Source organism: Poromitra crassiceps, assembly GCF_964638095.1.
Source record: "Poromitra crassiceps genome assembly, chromosome: 8".
NCBI classification, from domain to species: domain Eukaryota; kingdom Metazoa; phylum Chordata; class Actinopteri; order Beryciformes; family Melamphaidae; genus Poromitra; species Poromitra crassiceps.
The window spans coordinates 11,156,867-11,177,730 of NC_139629.1; positions in this window are offsets into that span (position 1 = coordinate 11,156,867).

Genomic DNA, 20,864 nt, shown 5'->3' on the forward strand with positions numbered 1-20,864 from the left:
TTGTCTTTGTCATGACTCACCAACACATGAAATATCTTCAAAATGACAAAATACACTGGAGGGGAGATTTAAGGCTTGTTTGGATTCTTATGATGAGCTCTTCAAACCAACATTGACAAAAAAACGATCAGTTCAGTGACTTTTAGGCATATGTCCCTAAACAAATGCAAATACCCCACTACTGATTGCAGTGGGTTGTGGGAAATAAATCTGGTAACGCTTTAGAATACAGCCCGCAAATAAGCATGTAGTTATAGTATAACAACGGGGTTTAGGGCTGTAGTTATAGTCTAACTATGGGGTTTAAGGAGTGAATTATAAGATCTGTACTTATAGTCTAACTACGGGGTTTAAGGAGTGTAGTTATAGTATAACAACGGGGTTTAAGGAGTGTAGTTATGGTATAACAACGGGGTTTAAGGAGTGTAGTTATGGTATAACAACGGGGTTTAAGGAGTGTAGTTATGGTATAACAACGGGGTTTAAGGAGTGTAGTTAGAGTATAACAACGGGGTTTAAGGAGTCTAGTTAGAGTATAACAACGGGGTTTAAGGAGTGTAGTTATAGTATAACAACGGGGTTTAAGGAGTGTAGTTAGAGTATAACTATGGGGTTTAAGGAGTGTAGTTATAGTCTAACTACGGGGTTTAAGGAATGAAAAAATACTTTAACTAGAGGGTAACAAGATCTGTACTTATAGTCTAACTACGGGGTCGCGGACTGTATTATGAAGCAGGGGACAAATGTTTGTACTTATAGGCTAATTACGGGGTACCACACTGTACTTACAGGGTAACTACGGGGTTTAAGGAGTGTAGTTAGAGTATAACAACGGGGTTTAAGGAGTGTATTTAGAGTATAACAACGGGGTTTAAGGAGTGTAGTTAGAGTATAACAACGGGGTTTAAGGAGTCTAGTTAGAGTATAACAACGGGGTTTAAGGAGTGTAGTTAGAGTATAACAACGGGGTTTAAGGAGTGTAGTTAGAGTATAACAACGGGGTTTAAGGAGTGTAGTTAGAGTATAACAACGGGGTTTAAGGAGTCTAGTTAGAGTATAACAACGGGGTTTAAGGAGTCTAGTTAGAGTATAACAACGGGGTTTAAGGAGTGTAGTTAGAGTATAACAACGGGGTTTAAGGAGTGTAGTTAGAGTATAACAACAGGGTTTAAGGAGTGTAGTTAGAGTATAACAACGGGGTTTAAGGAGTGTAGTTAGAGTATAACAACGGGGTTTAAGGAGTGTAGTTAGAGTATAACAACGGGGTTTAAGGAGTCTAGTTAGAGTATAACAACGGGGTTTAAGGAGTGTAGTTAGAGTATAACAATGGGGTTTAAGGAGTGTAGTTAGAGTATAACAACGGGGTTTAAGGAGTGTAGTTAGAGTATAACAACGGGGTTTAAGGAGTGTAGTTATACTCTAACTACACTCCTTAAACCCAGTTGTTATACTCTATTCCTTAAACCCCGTTGTTATACCATAACTACACTCCTTAAACCCCGTTGTTATACTCTAACTAGACTCCTTAAACCCCGTTGTTATACTCTAACTACACTCCTTAAACCCCGTTGTTAGACTATAACTACACTCCTTAAACCCTGTTGTTATACTCTAACTAGACTCCTTAAACCCCGTTGTTATACTCTAACTACACTCCTTAAACCCCGTTGTTATACTCTAACTACACTCCTTAAACCCTGTTGTTATACTCTAACTACACTCCTTAAACCCCGTTGTTATACTCTAACTACACTCCTTAAACCCCGTTGTTATACTCTAACTACACTCCTTAAACCCCGTAGTTACCCTGTAAGTACAGTGTGGTACCCCGTAATTAGCCTATAAGTACAAACATTTGTCCCCTGCTTCATAATACAGCCCGCGACCCCGTAGTTAGACTATAAGTACAGATCTTGTTACCCTCTAGTTAAAGTATTTTTTCACTCCTTAAACCCAGTAGTTATACTCTAACTACACTCCTTAAACCCTGTTGTTATACTCTAACTACACTCCTTAAACCCCGTTGTTATACCATAACTACACTCCTTAAACCCCGTTGTTATACCATAACTACACTCCTTAAACCCCGTTGTTATACCATAACTACACTCCTTAAACCCCGTTGTTATACTATAACTACACTCCTTAAACCCCGTAGTTAGACTATAAGTACAGATCTTATAATTCACTCCTTAAACCCCGTAGTTAGACTATAACTACAGCCCTAAACCCCGTTGTTATACTATAACTACATGCTTATTTGCGGGCTGTATTCTAAAGCGTTACCATAAATCTATGGGCCGCAGTGAATTCTGGTGCTGAAGATAAGCGTGTCCTTAAAATGACCATATGCAAAAGTGGAGATAGTGAAGATGTCCATCGGATTATCGCGTTTGCATATCTCCCGATCAATCCGCTTGCGCCATTCACGTGCAAAGGCCAAGATCAGTGTGTCATGATTCCTAATTGGTCTTTTATATTCAGATTCGGTTGTCTGCCTCGATCCTGCACATTGTAAAACTAACAACAATGTCCAGGCGATGTGTAGACAAGTATTCAGGTGCAACAGACTTCAGTTTGGCTTTTCTCTGCCCTCTCAGTCCTGTCCCCTCCTCCTCCTCCTCCTCCTCCTCCACAACCACCACACCACCACCTCCCAATGTCCTCAGTGTCCGTAAATAGAGGAAGGTGAGGGCATTCTGGAGATGGTCTGGATCTTCTTTTGGCAGCTGGTGACCTTGCTGCTCAATGTGCTGCATGACTCTCTCCAGCCTGCTTTTTCAGCTTTCAGACAGCCCAGCTCTCTTTATCGCTCCCCAGGATCAGCAATTGCTCACTGACCAGTCTCTCAGTAATGCATCCATGCTGGGGCATCTCTTCCGAGCGCAGCGGCACACTCTGCAGATACAATGCACACGGAGTGAATACAAGAGGGAGAGAAAAAGTGGGGTGTGGGGGGGGGGTACTTTGAGTGGGGAGCGATCCATGAGAGGGGTAAATGTGGATATTTAAAGCTGCGTTAGGCAAGACAGTGTGTCCCATTCCTGCTAATTGAGATGCTGCAGATTCACGCTGTTTGCCCAAATGAAATTCTGGTGTGGAGTACGGTCATTGGCAGGACATCCTCCTTGCCCACAGGCAGCAACAAATCAAAAATATTGTTTGGTGTAAAGCATCATTGTCAATAGATACTGAAGTCCTTCAATTTTTCAGCAAGGTTACCTAAGACTGCAAAACAGCATTCACTTCACAGTCAATATTGTAACTGATTCCTCTGCCCATTTGAAGCGAGCTTGTGACCGGAAGGTCGCCGGTTCAATCCCCGGGACCGGCAGGATAAATCTGGGTGGGGAAAGTGAAAAGGCAGCGCTTGCCCCTCCCTCATTACCACCACTGAGGTGCCCTTGAGCAAGGCCCTTAACCCGGACTGCTCCAGTGGAGCTGATCAGCGGCCAGCAGATCAGGCTGTGGTGGTTGTGCTGGTCAGCTTCCAGGTATGAATCTCTCTGTGTGTGAATGTGAGCAGGGCTCTCCTGAAAAAGAGAGCATTGCTCTCAGTGAGACTCCTCCTGTATAAATAAAGGTAATATATATATATATATATATATATATATATATATATATATATATATATGTGTGTGTGTGTGTGTGTGTGTGTGTGTGTGTGTGTGTGTGTGTGTGTGTGTGTGTGTGTATAGTCAAAGAAAAGGTTATGTTAACTTTTAATTGTTTAACTTCATGGCGTCAAAAGAGCTTGCCAATTATAGAAACTGAAAGGTTGAAAAACATTTAGAAGCCATCCTGTGCGCTGTGATGCATGATTCATGCTACTCAAAGCATTGTCTTAGCATGACAGGCTGATGATTGGCTGATATTTTTTTCCCTCTCGGTAAAAAGAGCGGGAACCATAGCCCCGCAGGCCCGGGCGCAGATAAAAGACTTCTCTAAACTCTCTTTTGTGGAGCGTGGTGATGAAAAGGCGGTGAAGACAGGCAGTCAGTCAGCGTACAGGTGTAGCGGACCAGAAGAACGACAGCTTATCATCACCCCCTGCTAAAGAAATCACACGTAGGCCCTGCCTCGCCCGCCGAGTCATAACGTCTTATTTTTCCCTCAACTAGTCGCACCAAATCATCCTCAGCTGTGACATGACAGAGGCTGTGTTGTTCTCGCTAGTATGACTGACTGGATGTCACGGTATTCCGCTGTTCAGACATAACAGGATAGTCGGTGAATTGTCTGATATGTGTCATATCTTTATTTTTTTAATGTATCTTTTTTTTTGCGTGCAAAATAAAATCAACAGATAAACAAATAAACAGATAAACATGACTGGCGCCACACAAGGGCGCTATTGAAATGCAAATAAAGGACTCATGGACAAATGATCACTTCTCCTCATTCAATCTAATCTGAGTGAATAATGTGGAAGAATGCGGGAGTAGAAATACATTAATATCATAACTAATAGGAGGAAGATACATTCTCAAGAAGGCCATAGTTCATTTGACAATCAAGCCAGAATAAAAGCTGTGCATCCTGGTTAAATTAGTAGCTGATTTCCATATGAACAGCTCTATTAATAACATGCAGCCGCTCTAAGGGAAATGAGCTATGAAGAATGGCAATAATTGTCAATGGACATCTCAGCAACAGAGCATCTGCTCCAGTTCTCATGCTACATAATCAGCCCTGTCACAATCCTGAGCAGGCTCAAAGATGGCAGGAAAGGAAAGACAAGGACGTCAGCACTTCATTAAGAACGAGAGGAAACAAGTGGAGGATTTCATCTCGTTTGCACTTTCATTCCGCTCGCTCTCCTGATTTCCCCTCGCTGTTCATTTTCTGGCAAACTGACTTGCGGTGTTAAGACACACACGTTTCAGTGCATCACAGATTTGAAAAATATATAATTGTCACTTTTGTTTGGGGGGGGGGGGGGGGTCAGAATCACTTCTCAGTAAAGTAACTACAATACTCTAGTCTACAGCATGTTATGTGAAATAACTGATTCCTCTCCCCATCTATTTGTCTCTAGTAACTATTGTGTGTCTGTGTGTGTGTGTGTGTGTGTGTGTGTGTGTGTGTGTGTGTGTGTGTGTGTGTGTGTGTGTGTGTGTGTGTGTGTGTGTGTGTGTGTGTGTGTGTGTAGGGTTAGGTTAGGCTCGCTTTGTGACATCCCCTCTCGTTTCCCGACGGAGCGGTGTTTCCATCACGCTGCTTAAATGTTCACCCCTGCCCACTTGGGCTGCTGGCTGAAAATACAACAAGCGCACCCACACACACACACACACCACACACACACACACACACACACACACACACACACACACACACACACACACACACACACACACACACACACACACACACACACACACACACACACACACACACACACACACACACACACAGACACACACAGCTCTCCCCATATGCACACTATCTCTATGGCTCTGTTGGCTGCAAGTTGGGGTGCAGCCAAGCTGAACTGAACGTCCAATTTACGATAGTAAAATTACATAGATAGGCGAATTCCACAGACAACACCTGTGATCTTTCATTTACGTCAGTCACGTTGTAACCTTAACGTGCATGTGTGCGACCGAACCAGGAAACAAGTAGCCTATTTAAAAGGCTGGATGCGATTTTGTAGCTTGATAGTTTCTATTTGCTTTGTTTAGTTTCTGTTGCGTTTCACCGCACTGAGCCAAAGACGTTATATAACAGCGGTGGCCAACCAGTCAGAGACTAATAAGAGCCAACAAAATTGCTGTGATACTGCAAAGAGCCACATCAAGTATCAGTCATCACTGTCTCTGAGAGCTTGGCAAATTTTCGGAACAACTGAGTCTGTTTATCTGTTTGACTTTTCAAGGTGTCTAATTTGTGCTTTTTCGTAAATTCCTGGTCCTGTGTTCGTGTTCATAATTGCGCTTACTTTGACATTTCCCTGCCATTTCTTAGAGCGAACAAAATAAAATGTCAAAACCCTCAACGGCAAAATCACAATCCTTTTTTTTTCCATTTCCAAAGTGATTGGTGAAGGTTAGCTGCGTTTCTCTCTCTCTCTCTCTCCTGCGGTTCTAATGACTCCACTTTAATCTTTTTATATTTTGTATCGTTTGTCTGCACTCTGTAATTCAAATCTTTTACCTCTATATTATTATTACTCTGCAAAGCACTTTGAATGGCCCCAATAAGTGCACACCTACTGCGATGAAAAATATGTCTTAACAGTCAGACCAGAGCTGCCAAGTTTCACCAAAAGTTTGGAGTGAGACTTCGTGGGACTTTTTTTTTTTTGGACGTTTGAAGACACACACACAATTTGATGTGAATTGAAGAGCCGCATAAGAACGTGCAAAGACCCGCGAGCCTCGGATTGGCCACCCCAGCTCAGTGGCCTTGTGGTCTGAGTGTCCGCCCTGGCCCCTGAGACTGGGAGGTTGTGAGTTCGATCCCCGGCCGAGTCATACCAAAGACTATAAAAATGGGACCCATTTGCCTCCCTGCTTGGCACTCAGCATCAAAGGGTTGGAATTGGGGGGTTAGATCACCATATGATTCCCGAGCGCGCTCACTGCTCCCCTCGGGGATGGGTCAAATGCGGAGAACAAATTTCACACATTGTGTGACAATCAGTGGGACTTTACTTTACCTTTACCTTTTATATAGGCTCTTATGGAATGGAATTCACCACTCCTCATCCACTATATGATAATTATAACAGCTTATATAAACCAAATGAAATGAAAACCAAGAGCCAGAAAGATGTCTTAGACACATTTTCAAGTTCATCCCTCCTCTCTCTCTCTCTCTTTCACACATTTCCAAGGTCATCCCTCCTTTCCCTGTTTCTCTCCTCCTCTAGCTCTGCCTATAAAGCAATATGTCAAATGTGAGATCTTCACTGCATTGTGTAACCTCATGTAATCTATACATCATGTATACTGAGATACGTGCAGTCCTCCTCTAATGCCATTTAGAGGAGTATGTTATGGCTCTTGGTTTTCATTCAATTTGGTTTATATAAGCTGTTATAATTATTATATAGCGGATGAGGAGTGGTGAAATTCCATTCTACAACATAGGCTAACACCCGAATGCTTGTAGTTCCATTGCAGTGTGATTTCTATTCGCACATAGGATAAGCAATAACCACGCCCTGTGGCGCCGGGATTGGCCAGGAGCATTGAAGCTTGGGACTAAAGCACCTGGGTTTTTTCATCTTTTAAAATAAAGATGTTTAAAAAACTATTGCTTGTTACATTTTCAGTGCTGTACATTTTCTCTGGGTAAGAATTGAGCTTGAAATTAACGATATGATACATTATATTACATGAGCTATGAACGTGAACACAAGACCGTTAATATTATTGCATGTTTTTGTAGATTGTGTACATTGTGTAGATTACAATTATTATGCTTATTATTATTATTACTATGCTAAGGAAGGTAGGTGACCATAATTAATTTCAATGTCCGCTCTCAATGTCCGCACTCGAAATCGCTGTCCGTTCTCAAGAGCTATTCAGTTGGTTCATGAAATCGCTGGGCTGCGTGCCCCCCAGTGTTGCTCCTGGCCAATCCCGGCGCCACAGGCCGTGGTTATTGCTTATCCTATGTGCGAATAGAAATCACGCTCCATTGCAACCTCTGTGCAAATCCGCCATTTTGGTCTGCAGGACACACATCTGATTGGCTGTCATGGTTCTCTGCTGTTGTCCCATTGGCCAAGGACGTGTGCTTTTTTCCAGGCCAAAATGGCGGCAGCGCTGCCACAGGGCTGCCACAGGGCCCTACCTTCGTACAGGCAATATCCCCTATTTACGCTTGCGCACCTGTTTGCGCGTGCCTTAACCCAGGCAAGATAAAAGTCCGCCTTGCGCATTTGTCCAGGTGTTATGCCGAGTTTTGCACCCCCGCCCGGGAGCAAAAAAAAGCATCCCCACCTCACGGGAGCATAATTGTAATGCTTTATACAGAAACATAACTGTTTAAAAATGATATAATTGTTTGGGTAGACGTGACCTCCCTGTTTTTAAGTTAAAACAGCCCCAAAATCTCGTGAGGAAGCAATACTCGCGGGGGAGCCTAATTTATCACAACAACGGGAACAAGCACAGATTAGAGGCGTGCCAAATCATTTATGCACGGTGCAAACGGGATTTGGGCGCTGTTAACCAGCAGAATTATTCACAGGTGTGGCCTGGCAATGCCTGGGCGTTACATCAATCAGATTCCCGTCATGCAGTCCATGTAATACAATTTGCGTGAGGCATGCTGTACTTCTCCCCATGGGTAATTTGGATAGGTGTAGGCCTATTGACTGTATATATTATCCCTATCTCATAACGACACCATCACATCATATACCTGTTAAAAACATCAGAGTTTTGATGCAATTCGGGTTATTTTGTTGACTGGGGTGGGACAATAGAAACGTGTTTGCAGCGGGTAAACGGCGGAGACAAAAGAAAAGATTGGAGGATTTACAGTGGACTCAATTAAAACTCGACTCGTGCCGAGGCTTGTGCTAGATCGGCTGTGATGCCAATGACCCTCCGGCGGGTTATAGCAGGTGAAGGTGAGCATATTGCAAGTAGGCTACAATGTACGTTTTTTAAATTAATTTACCAAAACCCCTCCTTGCAATGTGATAAAGGTTTCTCAGTGAATTATAGTTGATTGCCTCACCGAATAATCTGCAGGTTACCCAATTTTAGCAGCAGAATTTGATGTCCTGGCATGGCACGTCCGTGCGTAATGAGGCTTCTGGTACGGATATGGTTTATAGTGGGACTTTCCATGCCCCATTCATAGAATTGGCCCCAATGCAAAATTTGAACAGACAGCCCATAGTTGCCAGTAACCTGACAATAATAGTCTAAATTACTATGCATTTTGTAATTGTGTTTTATCTGCAGACTAAGCAGCCATAGGCTTTCGGTTCTATCAAAGACTTTATTTTTTGTATTGAGTGATATACACTTTACTAAAACACTCATATATTATATCAGAAGTGTTCTTTGTTTTGTGTTCACAATAGTGATGTCAGTTAGATTTGGTTAGGTCACAGCTATGGAACATTAAATCATCCATCTTTGCTCACTACATCTGCCTTTCTTACCCCAGGTGTGTATAAACTACAGGTTAAGAACTTTTTTTTTAAATAAAAAAATAATCGGTTATTGTATCAGTTATCGGACAGGAGAAGCAGATATTTATCTTATCAGCCTGAAGACGGGGGTCTGAAGCCAGACTCCCACTTCTTTCAGTGTCTGCCCCTGGGACTTGATTTTGCTCTTATGACATTACTGATGACATCATCAGCGGGACTCTTATGACATCACTGATGATGTCACAACTGCTTTTATGACATCAATGATGACATCACAGTATCTTATGACATCACTGATGATGTCACAATACCTCTGATATCACTGATGATGTCACAATTTATGACATCACTGATGACATAATTGTTGATGATTTTGTGTGTGTGTGTGTGTGTGTGTGCGCGCGTGTAATATATATATATATATACATATATATATACCGTATATATACACACACATTATGAACTGATTAAGATTAATTTAGAGGTATGTTGTTCAATGTCAATTATAAAGGCAATGGATAAGAGGTGTGCATATTTCAAAAATATTCAGTAACGGTAATTAGGAACCGTGCCTACTGTGAGAAATTCCAATGCAAATTGAATTGAGGTAAAGGACATGTTGGATGTCATGGGGATTGAAATCATCTTCTCTCTAAAAGCAGAGACTAATTTTCCACTTTGCATATTTTTCATGAAAGATTCCATACATTCCCTTGTGTGACATTCACTCTCATCCCCAAAGTTGAGCCACAGCGCGGTTATTGTCCTTTTATGGTCAACCTGTGTGATTACTCTGACAAGGAGATTCAAGGAGATAGACAAAGTTAATAATAGCCCACAGAATGCTTAGCATCAGATCCTAATGAAAGGTTATAGGCTATGTGGGATTAAATTCACCATGTTCTTTACTAGCAATATTTAAATAGAAATTCCACCCTAAAACACTTTCAGGATAAGTTCACCCAAAAATGAAAATTCAGTCATTATCTACTCACCCCCATGTCGGTCGAAGGTTGAGTGCAATTTTTTACTCCACAAAAGAAAGAAAAGAAGAAAACAACCACAGAAAAATATTATTTTTTGTTTTTGTCCATAGAAACAGAGCGGCTCATATCACATGTACCGTGCTTTGTGGGCATGGCCCATTTCAACATCCCACCACTCGTATCTACAGTATGCTGCTTTTCTGTCAGTTGTCGAATGGCCTTCTGGGAAATGCAGGAAATCACTAACTGAAGCAGACGTAGAGGCAGGTTGAGGGAAAGTGGAAACACCAAAAAAGTAAATGACCACACTTCATCATGCACAAAATAACTCCTGGAAAGCATTGCACAGCACAGATTGATGATAACAGTTTAAGAGGATCTCAGGGGGGAGTGTTGCTTTAAGCCGGGATACTCGCTCAGTGTCTCAGAATACATAAAAGACTTCATTGTGAGCTCTTGCTAGATGCCTGAAACTATGGCCACAGTGGTGAATAAAGAACAGACTTCAAAACTGTTAATAATCTGATCAACAAATAGCTCTCCTTTTTTATCCATACTCTTTTTTTATGAAGTTCCCTCACCCCCAGGCCGACCAGAGGAGGCACTAGTGCAACAACCAGGACACATACCCTTAATCCGGCTTCCCACCCACAGACACGGCCAATCGTGCCTGTACGGATTCCCGACCAAACCATTGGTAACACGGGGGCTCAAAGCTTCCACCGTCGTGTTGGTAGGCAGGGAATCTGCTGCTGCACTACCCAGATGCCCGTATCCATATACTCTTGTACATTTGGGATTTTACCATATTATTTCATTACTGAGATTTCATCAAATTAGATGAAATTTGAATCACTGGTCTCTTCTATCGTACCGCATTTCTTTTTCAACGTAATTAAGTTATCTGAAAGACAGCTGGGGCATTGTGGTCAGACAAATGTCTCCCTCCATTTTCTCCCCTCGACATTCTGTATGACTATGTTCTGATAAGGTCACCGTTGGGTCATCTGGTCACGGCGGCCTCATTCTCCCTTCTCATAAGTTCTGTCTTTATCATTCTTCATCACTGAGGACATTGACAAGTGACAACCAGTCAGGAGTAATATCAGCAGCTTTTTTCCAGATCCTCTTCATCAGAACAGTATTACCGTCCCACCAGGCAGACACTGTGTCAGCCATTGTTTCGGGAGATATTCATGCAAGTGGCTATTCATATGTGATGAAGAACGTGTCAGTTAAGACAAAGGCGCTCCGCTAATATTCAGTGCCATTCATTGCCACACCGAACACGTGGATTTTCAAACCAGCGTCAATCAAATTGATCTGAAACTTTTGATCGAGATTGTTGTGTGTCTCGACCGACCTGCGGCGAGGATTAGCCCAGTGCGCACTGTGTGCTCCCTGCCCACTTACTCAACGTCAGGCACTTTGAAAAGAATAGCAGATAAATGCAATTAATATCCTTAAGCCTTCCTACTCATGAATTATTAGCCTGTATTGTACGTGGCTGCGCCGAGCAAAGACCGTCTCTCTACCCTTAAATTGAAACTGATTTAAGTTCAGGATAAGCATCTCTGTATCTGTTCAACAGCGATCTTATCATCTATCTGCTCTACTTCAAGATGGGTCAGTATATCATCTCTACGACATCAAAGGTATTTGATGTCGGTTTCAATATAAAAAGTTTACATTTTGTGGCTGTGTTTCCGGAATCATATCAAAATCACCAATAGAGACACACAGTATTTATGGTAAGGTGACCAGACGTCCCCGATTTTCGGGGTCAGTCCCCGTTTTTGGTGACCTGTCCCCGGCTGGAGCTGTCCCCGAAAATGTCGCCGATATGACTCTAGCAGGCTCATTCTTAAATCTAGAGTGAAGATACTTACAGGCTATGGAACTGTAAGACCTACAGCATCCATCGGGACCAACAATGACATGCTACCTTGTCGAGGAGGGGGCTAAATAATGAATTTTGAAAAACCGGCATGGTTGATTTCAAAAGGGACCCCTGACCGTTCTCACATTAAGATATCTGAATGAGAATGGATTATATGAGTACCCATGAGTCTCCCCTTTACAGACGTGTCCACTGGCAAACCACTCAAGCAGAAAGGTTGCGGGAGGCTTACGGGTTAAAAGCATAATAAGCATCACATGTCTATGTAGCCTGTTGATCCAGGCATCCAACAAGTGCTTACACGCTGCTTCCTGCTGTTCCAGGAAATCTTGAACAATGAAAAAACACTCAGGACTACACCGAAAATACTTTTTGAGATCTGAGGCTTTTCAACATGCGGCGCTGTAGGTTCGGACGGCCAGGCCTCATGCTGCTGGAGAACACTTTGACATTCTGTAAAGGGGCACAGTGAATGAAGTGTGTGTGTGTGTGTGTGTGTGTATGTGTGTGTGTGTGTGTGTGTGTGTGTTGGGGGGGGGGGGGGGGGGGTAGGGCACCAGGGGCCTCTTCGTGAAGCCGACACTGTTTATTAATTTATTAATAAATGAAACCGGAATCATCCCCCTTTTCTATTTCATAGGTAATAACATTGGATATTTTAATGATATATTGATTGCCGGACTGGAAATGTCCCCGATTTTCATTTGAGAAATTTGGTCACCTTAATTTATGGTCACCAGCATGAGAAACATACCGCCATTTTCTACAGTGCAAGAATCCGGTGACAGAAGAGTATTTTTACTTCAGCCGTGAATATAGACTGATTGGTGCAGAGGAGCCATTTATCGCTCATTCTGTGGAATAATGTCTGTCCATCCATCTGAATGGGAATTAGTTATCACAGGCCTACAGGGTGTCATTACAGAGTACTGTTTCAGAGAATGGCTTACTCAAAGCTGCTTTGTGTATGCTAGACGAGAAACATCAGAGGCAGACAGAGGAGACAGTGAGAAGGCTGGCTGAGAATGAGTCACAATTGGGGGGTTTCATCTATCATGTAAGCTAAAATATATCAGTACCACATTTGTTATTCTCTTTGAAAAAATGTCTGTGTATCTGTTCTAAGCCTAGGAAGACAGATTATTATAGGCAAATATGAAAATGACAAGGCCACCTCCTCTCTCCCCCTAGTCTGGGGCCATTAGCCTCGCACTTGCACATCCGGTGAAAGTGGATACGGAACCAGCTGCTCCAAAAAATAATTTTGCTCTGAAAACCCTCCCATAAACCGCTGGGACTGGCTAAATAAATGTCATGCAAGTTATTAGCCATGTAGCTAATACAAAAAAAAGAAAAAAGAAAAATAAATAACTACAACCATTAGATAAACACAAGCGATAACATTGCAGCATAAACTGAAACCGGAACGACGAACCACCCCATACGGAAGAGGCATATATACACATATATGTAGTAAACATACATGTAGTATATGTACATATAAGTATTCGACATATATCCACATATATATCCAGGATATATGTGCATATATGTGCATATGTATCACAATATATGAACATGTATGGAATTGGAACGTTTCATATATGGTCCATATATGTTAGTCCTATATAATTATATATGTGCATACATGTATAGATTGTATATGGACACATATGGTAATTACTTATATGTACATTTGTATGCATTGACACTATACGGACATATATGCTTAACACATTCACTGCCAGACGTTTTTTTTTTACTGTAGTTAGCTTCTGCCAGAGGGGTTTTTTGAGGATTCTGGCTCATCTTTCAAGACCCGAGGATTCTTTTCTGCTAAGATTTTGTGAACACACAATATCTCAAAAGAACTAATAGAATGTGTGCTTTCTCTGTCTAAAAGAGTTAGTTTGTAGAGTTAGTAGTTATGTAAGCATTAGCAGTTGAATACAGCATGGTTTCAGCGTAAGAAAAATTATTCAGAGATAAACGGCTTTTTGTGAAATTCGATAGAACAGTCACTTTAACCATTCATTTTTGGCTCTCTCTCTCTCTCTCTCCCTCCCCCTCTCACTCTCTCTCTCTCTCTCTCTCCCTCCCTCTCGCTCTCCCTCCCTCTCTCTCTCTCTCTCTCTCTCCCTCCCTCTCGCTCTCCCTCCCTCTCTCTCTCTCTCCCTCCCTCTCGGGAGGGAGACGCACTAGGTTTAATCCTAGTGAGAGGGGGAGAGGGAGAGAGAGAGAGAGAGAGAGAGAGGGAGGGAGGGAGGGAGAGAGAGAGAGCGAGAGAGAGAGAGAGAGAGAGGGAGAGAGCGAGAGGGAGAGTTGCTTCCAACTCCTCCCTCCGTGGGCGTTCTTCTTGGCTGCAGCGGCCGTCACAAGCTTGTCACCAGTCTCACTGCTTTGCTGCTGTCCTGTGCCTGTCTGCACGGCCGCTGTTTGAGGAAGTCTGGATGGACTCGCTCGCTTCTTGGAGTTTTGGTTGAGAGAAGCTTTTGCGATTCTGGTCATATTTATGCTGCGTGTTTCAAAGTGTGTTCCACCTGTAATCTATTATGCAGGACATGAACATATATGACTATTACCTGTGTATAACTGTATGTATTTACCTGTATTCGACATATATCCACCTATATATCCAGGATATGCGTGCATATATGTGCATATATATCACAATATATGAATATGTATGGAATTGGAACGTTTCATATATGGTCCATATATGTTTGTCCTTTATAATTATATATGTGCATACATGTATAGAATGTATATGGACACATATGGCAATTAATTATATGTACATTTGTATGCATTGACAGTATACGGGCATATATGGTTAATACATATATAACTATATATGAATAATAACTATACATACATATGTTTTATTTTATATGAACATATATGACTATTACCTGTGTATAACTGTATGTATTTATCTGTATTCGACATATATCCACCTATATATCCAGGATAGATGTGCATATATGTGCATATATATCACAATATATGAACATGTATGGAATTGGAACGTTTCATATATGGTCCATATATGTTTGTTCTATATAATTATATATGTGCATACATGTATAGATTGTATATGGACACATATGGCAATTAATTATATGTACATTTGTATGCATTGACACTATACGGGCATATATGGTTAATACATATAAAACTATATATGAATAATAACTATACATACATATATGTTTTATTTTATATGAACATATATGACTATTACCTGTGTATAACTGTATGTATTTATCTCTATTCGACATATATCCACCTATATATCCAGGATATATGTGCATATATATCACAATATATGAACATGTATGGAATCAAACACATATCTCTTAATTAAAAGAAATATAATTTTCCAAATTATTTTTGATTGAACAACATCTCAGAAGTGAAACCCACCATAAAAATGGTTAGTTTTGTGCAAGACTTCCAGCACTACTGGATATTTTCAAGGTTTGTCCAGTGTGCATGAGATTGAAGGTTTTTTGACAGTGGAGTCATTAAAATGCCCCATAGTCTATATTATGGTTTTAGTGTAAACATTATATATTATATATGATTTAGAAGCTCATCGTAAAGCTGATTCCAAATATATAATTTAAAAGCTTCATAAATTAAATCCTGTGGAGTTATTAACCATATTAGATCCCTAATCTCTGCCCCAAATGCATCATGGGACTTCCATGCAAATTCTGGAGAAATGTTCACGCCCCCTCCAACCAGTCTCTCTGCTGCACCCTGGATTACTTACATGAACATAGATGATCACATGTATGAGAATACTCATATATGTTAATTGCTTATATGAGCATACCTGCTGACATATGTAAGTAAAGTCTTCTATGTTAATTGCTGATATACACATATATGTAGACATATGTAAGTTTAACCCTATATGTTCAATGCGTACACAAACATATATGATTACAGGTATGAGAATATCCGCATATGTTAACTGATTATATGAGCATATATGTTGACATACATAATAGTAATCATATATGTTTAATGCTTATACGAACACATATTTTGATATGGAAGAGAATAACATATATGTGTGTTGCTTGTATTTGCATATATGCGGAAATATGTAGAAATATTCTTATATGTTAATTGCTTATATGTACATATATCTAAACATATGCGAGAATAACCCTGTTTGTCCATTACTTGTATGAACATATATGATCACATGTATGAGAATACTCATATGTTAATTGCTTATATGAGCAAACATGCTTGCATATGTAAGTAAATTCTTATATGTTAATTGCTGATATGCACATATATGTAGACATATGTAAGTTTAACCCTATATGTTCAATGCTTACACAAACATATATGATTACATGTATGCGACCATCCGCATATGTTAATTGATTATATGAGCATATATATTGACATACGTAATAATGATCATATATGTTTAATGCTTATATGCACACATATTTTGATATGCAAGAGAATAACAGATATGTGTGTTGCTTGTATTTGCATATATGCGGAAATATGTAGAAATATTCTTATATGTTAATTGCTTATATGTACATATATAAACATCTGCAAGAATAACCCTGTATGTCCATTACTTGCATGGACATATATGATCACATGTATGACAATACTCATATATGTTAATTGCTTATATGAGCATACATGCTTACATATGTAAGTAAATTCTTATATGGTAATTGCTGAAATGCACATATATGTAGACATATGTAAGTTTAACCCTATATGTTCAATGCTTACACAAACATATATGATTACATGTATGCGAACATCCGCATATGTTAATTGATTATATGAGCATATATCTTGACATACGTAATAATAATCATATATGTTTAATGCTTATATGCACACATATTTTGATATGCAAGAGAATAACATATATGTGTGTTGCTTGCATTTGCATATATGCGGAAATATGTAGAAATATTCTTATATGTTAATTGCTTATATGTACATATATCTAAACATATGCAATAATAACCCTGTATGTCCATTACTTGCATGCACATATATGACCACATGTATGAGAATACTCATATATGTTAATTGCCTATATGATCATATATGTCAATTTATATTTGGATCACATATATGATCCTCACATATATATGCATATATCTCAGGTGGGTTTGTATGCAAAGTGCATACATGTACATGTATGGTGACATATATGTGGACCTTGTGTCGGATGTATGTCCATATATGTGTATATATGCCTCTTCCGTATGGCCAGAGGACAAACCAAAGATACTTAATACACTAGCAAGATTACTCATTACAGGCAGCGACAGTGATATGAAATTGCAGCTCTTCTGGGCCCCTATCGTTGCATCGGCGCAGTTTCTAGGCCGAGCGGCAGGCGCAGATCAAAGCAGTGGGCGTGGAAAGGCGCACTTGATATCGTCGTGCTGGCGCTAGATGCAGCCCAAAGCATTACAACCACGCCTTTTAGGCGTAAAATTATGCACCGTCATGCTCATTGGATAAGTGCAATAAACGAATCGCAGGCTTGCCTTTTTAGCTCCAATTCCAGTGATCCCGCAAAACCAGACGAAAGCCAAACGCTCTGCCCCCCCCCCCCCCTCCCTTCATCCAGCCTGTCTGTCTGCATTATAGGCTATTATTCCATATTATTATGCTTCTCAAACCAATCTAACTGCAGTTTCAATACTGCAAGCATGTAAATACGCTACACTATAGCAAGATCAAAGTGAAAATAATGTTCTATGCATCAGCTAGAAAAATATAGCCTATTAGATTGGTGAAAGTTTGTCCAGAAAGATATCATTTTCTCTCGCCTGCTGCAGGAAGGATGATGCACATAAATATACCCTACATTATGTCAAGTCATTGCATAAATGTGTTTTTATTGTAAAACTAAATGTGAAATAGGGCCAAGTTATTGGACGGACATCACAGTATAGCAGATGCCATTAGAAGCGCGTTCCGAAGCGCGTTCCGCTGTTACTTCTCTAAATCACGTTAACTCGACAAGGGGTATATATATGCCCAGGAGGACATATATGTTTCACATAGGGTGGTGTTTTCATTTCGAGGTTTTATTTGGTCCAATATTGAAATGTTGACAATGGCAGGCTGTGTTACCATTACACATTAATTTAGAACTACCTTTTATATCTATTTTGGCTCATTTGGTGGCTATTTAGTAGCGAAATGAAGAAACACAATGCATGCTGGGAACTCAGAGAGAGAGAGAGAGAAGGGTGACAGAGAAGAAGCAGTGAAGGCAAAGAATAGGCCTGCTTTTGAAAAGCGCAAAGCGCTAAATGTAGGCCAGCTCCCAAGATATGACTAGGCTGGTATTTAGCGCCGACACGCCCACTTTGGGACTGCGCCACGCCCATTCGGCCTAAAGCGCATTTGGCAGCCTAAAGCCTATTGCTATCTTGCCGAAACAGGCGCAAGGCACGTTTTTTTGCGGTTAAGGCCCGTAATAGCGCCGATGGCCTGTGGGAGAATAGAGCCCCTGGTCTCCTAATTGTTGTGAGACCATTTACCCCATGCCTAGCCTCAACGCGAGACTCATCAGTCATTCTTCATTCTTCGTCTCGGGTCCGGACCCCCTATATCCACTGCAAGCCTGGCTAAATGGCTGCATGCGCGATATACATGTTATCAATCACAATAAAACTGTACTCACCCCCGAGACAATGTGGTTATCCAAGTTTTGGGTGCCATGGAACTCCCAAATAGTGCATAGTTTCCAATACCTAGCCCTTATTCACATACCGGAGCCGATGCTCAAAATTGTAAACTGCAGTACACCCTCACAACCACTGAGCACTGAACCGATACATCCGGCGCTGTGGAGCAGTTGAAACCCAAAATGACACAGCCGAAGAAGGCTGTGTTTTAGCTCTAGATATAGAGGGTCCGGACCCGAGACTCAGAAGGAAGAATGACTGATGAGTCTCGCGTTGGGGCTACCCCATGCCATACCCTGACCTAGCAAGCCAACTTGAGCTAGAGATCGTGAGCTCCCAAAACTGATATAATGCCACACATATGAACACAAAACTGCCTTCTTCTTCTCTCTCCTGAAGAGACATGGTTTTGTTGTGTTCTGTGTTTATGTGGTCGAGTGAGCTTGACAATACATGGGGAGAGAGAGTGCCAGAAAACCGTTGAAACGCAGGTATTACAAGTTTTTTCGGATAACTAAAATATTGTTCATATGAAAAGACTAGTAGGCTGTATTTTTTGTCAAACCAGACACGTCCAAGAGACGTCAAACCAGCCATATGACACAAACACACACCTACCTCCAAACCATGGAGATATAAGCTCCAAACAGCTGTCGAATTTCAGCCTGTGGGAATCACTGAATCACTGACTCGCACCAGAAAAGGGGCGGCAAAAACATTACATCCAGAGGAGAACAGCATCAGCGGAAAATAACGTTTTTGGAACACCGCCAACATTTATATTGCCAGCCATTCTGAGCCGTCGCGTTAATAAGCCAGGTCACGTCGAGGGTCGCTCTATCGCCTTAACAGAATGGCTTGGTAAACTTTTAGACTGAAGAAAAAGGCAGTAGTTTGTGGATATTAGTGGCTTTTTGACCAATCTAAAAGGGGCTTCAGTGTCTTTCCATTGTTGAGAGGTGCACCATTTATCTTTTGTGTGCGTATATGACAGAATTCAAACTATATGCACCATTAAAAGATCAGACTTAAACCTTCAGCCTATGATCTTTTGTTCTAACATTATACCATTGAGTTGGTCTAAAGCTAGAACCAGACTCTCCTCACGAGAAATCAGTATTCCTTACCACCAAATATTTTTCGGACAGTAAGAAAAACCAGGCTCACCACAGAGTCTGTTGAGAGACTAGTGAGACGAGGTTATAAATAAGAGAAGTAGGGTAATTTCCCCATTGACCCCATATAATCTGACTTATTTTTGCAGCCAGTGGAGTCGCCCTCCACAGGCCATTCGAAAGAATGTAGGTTTAAGGCAATTCTGCATTGGCTTCATTTTTCTGACTCGGCGTTTGCCCCTTGGTTTTAGGTAGGTACCAGGCGGCAAGCTCAGGGTTTGACAGAGGAAGCCGCGTAAGTGATACTAAAAGCTGTAGTTCCTTGAATGGCCACTTGAGGCTGGCTCCAAAAGGGAGTTGTTCACCGTTCACCCACGTGATAAAATGCCCATCTTTAAAACAGGATTAAGCATGTTTACAGCCTGGTTCAAAACAGGGTTTTGGTCTAGCCCAGGGGTTCCCAAACTTTTCCGACCAAGTACCACTACGTACCAAACCAAATTTCCCCCCATAAAATGAAATTTGCTGATTTAACCATGCAATAGCAGCAGAAAGGCTAAATAACAATATAAGGCTACTAGCTGGTTCAAAATGGAGACACACACACACACACACCTGCCAACATTAGGCTGTGAAAAAGAGGACCCCTTTGAAAAAGTTGTTTTCTGTCGCCAAAATTTAGCCTAACTTTGGAGTGTTATTTAGCTACCTTCCTGACAAGCTAGCATGACATGGTTGGTACAAATCGATTCTTTAAGTCTTCTAGTTTCATATGATACCAGAAACTTCAGTCTGGCTTTAAAACTGAGCCTGCTGCAGCCTCTGAAAGTAAATGTTCAAAATTGTAATGTTTCCCAAATATCGCGATATTTCCGAAAATCGGCCCAATTCGGCAACTGCTCAGGGTTAATGTGTATGTAAAAACTGTTGTCTGTAAAAAATAAAATAAAAAAATGCAATTATCTGGCAGACCACCAGGCAGAGCCCCGTGGACGACCACAGTTTGGGGACCAATGGTTAACTCTAGCCTAT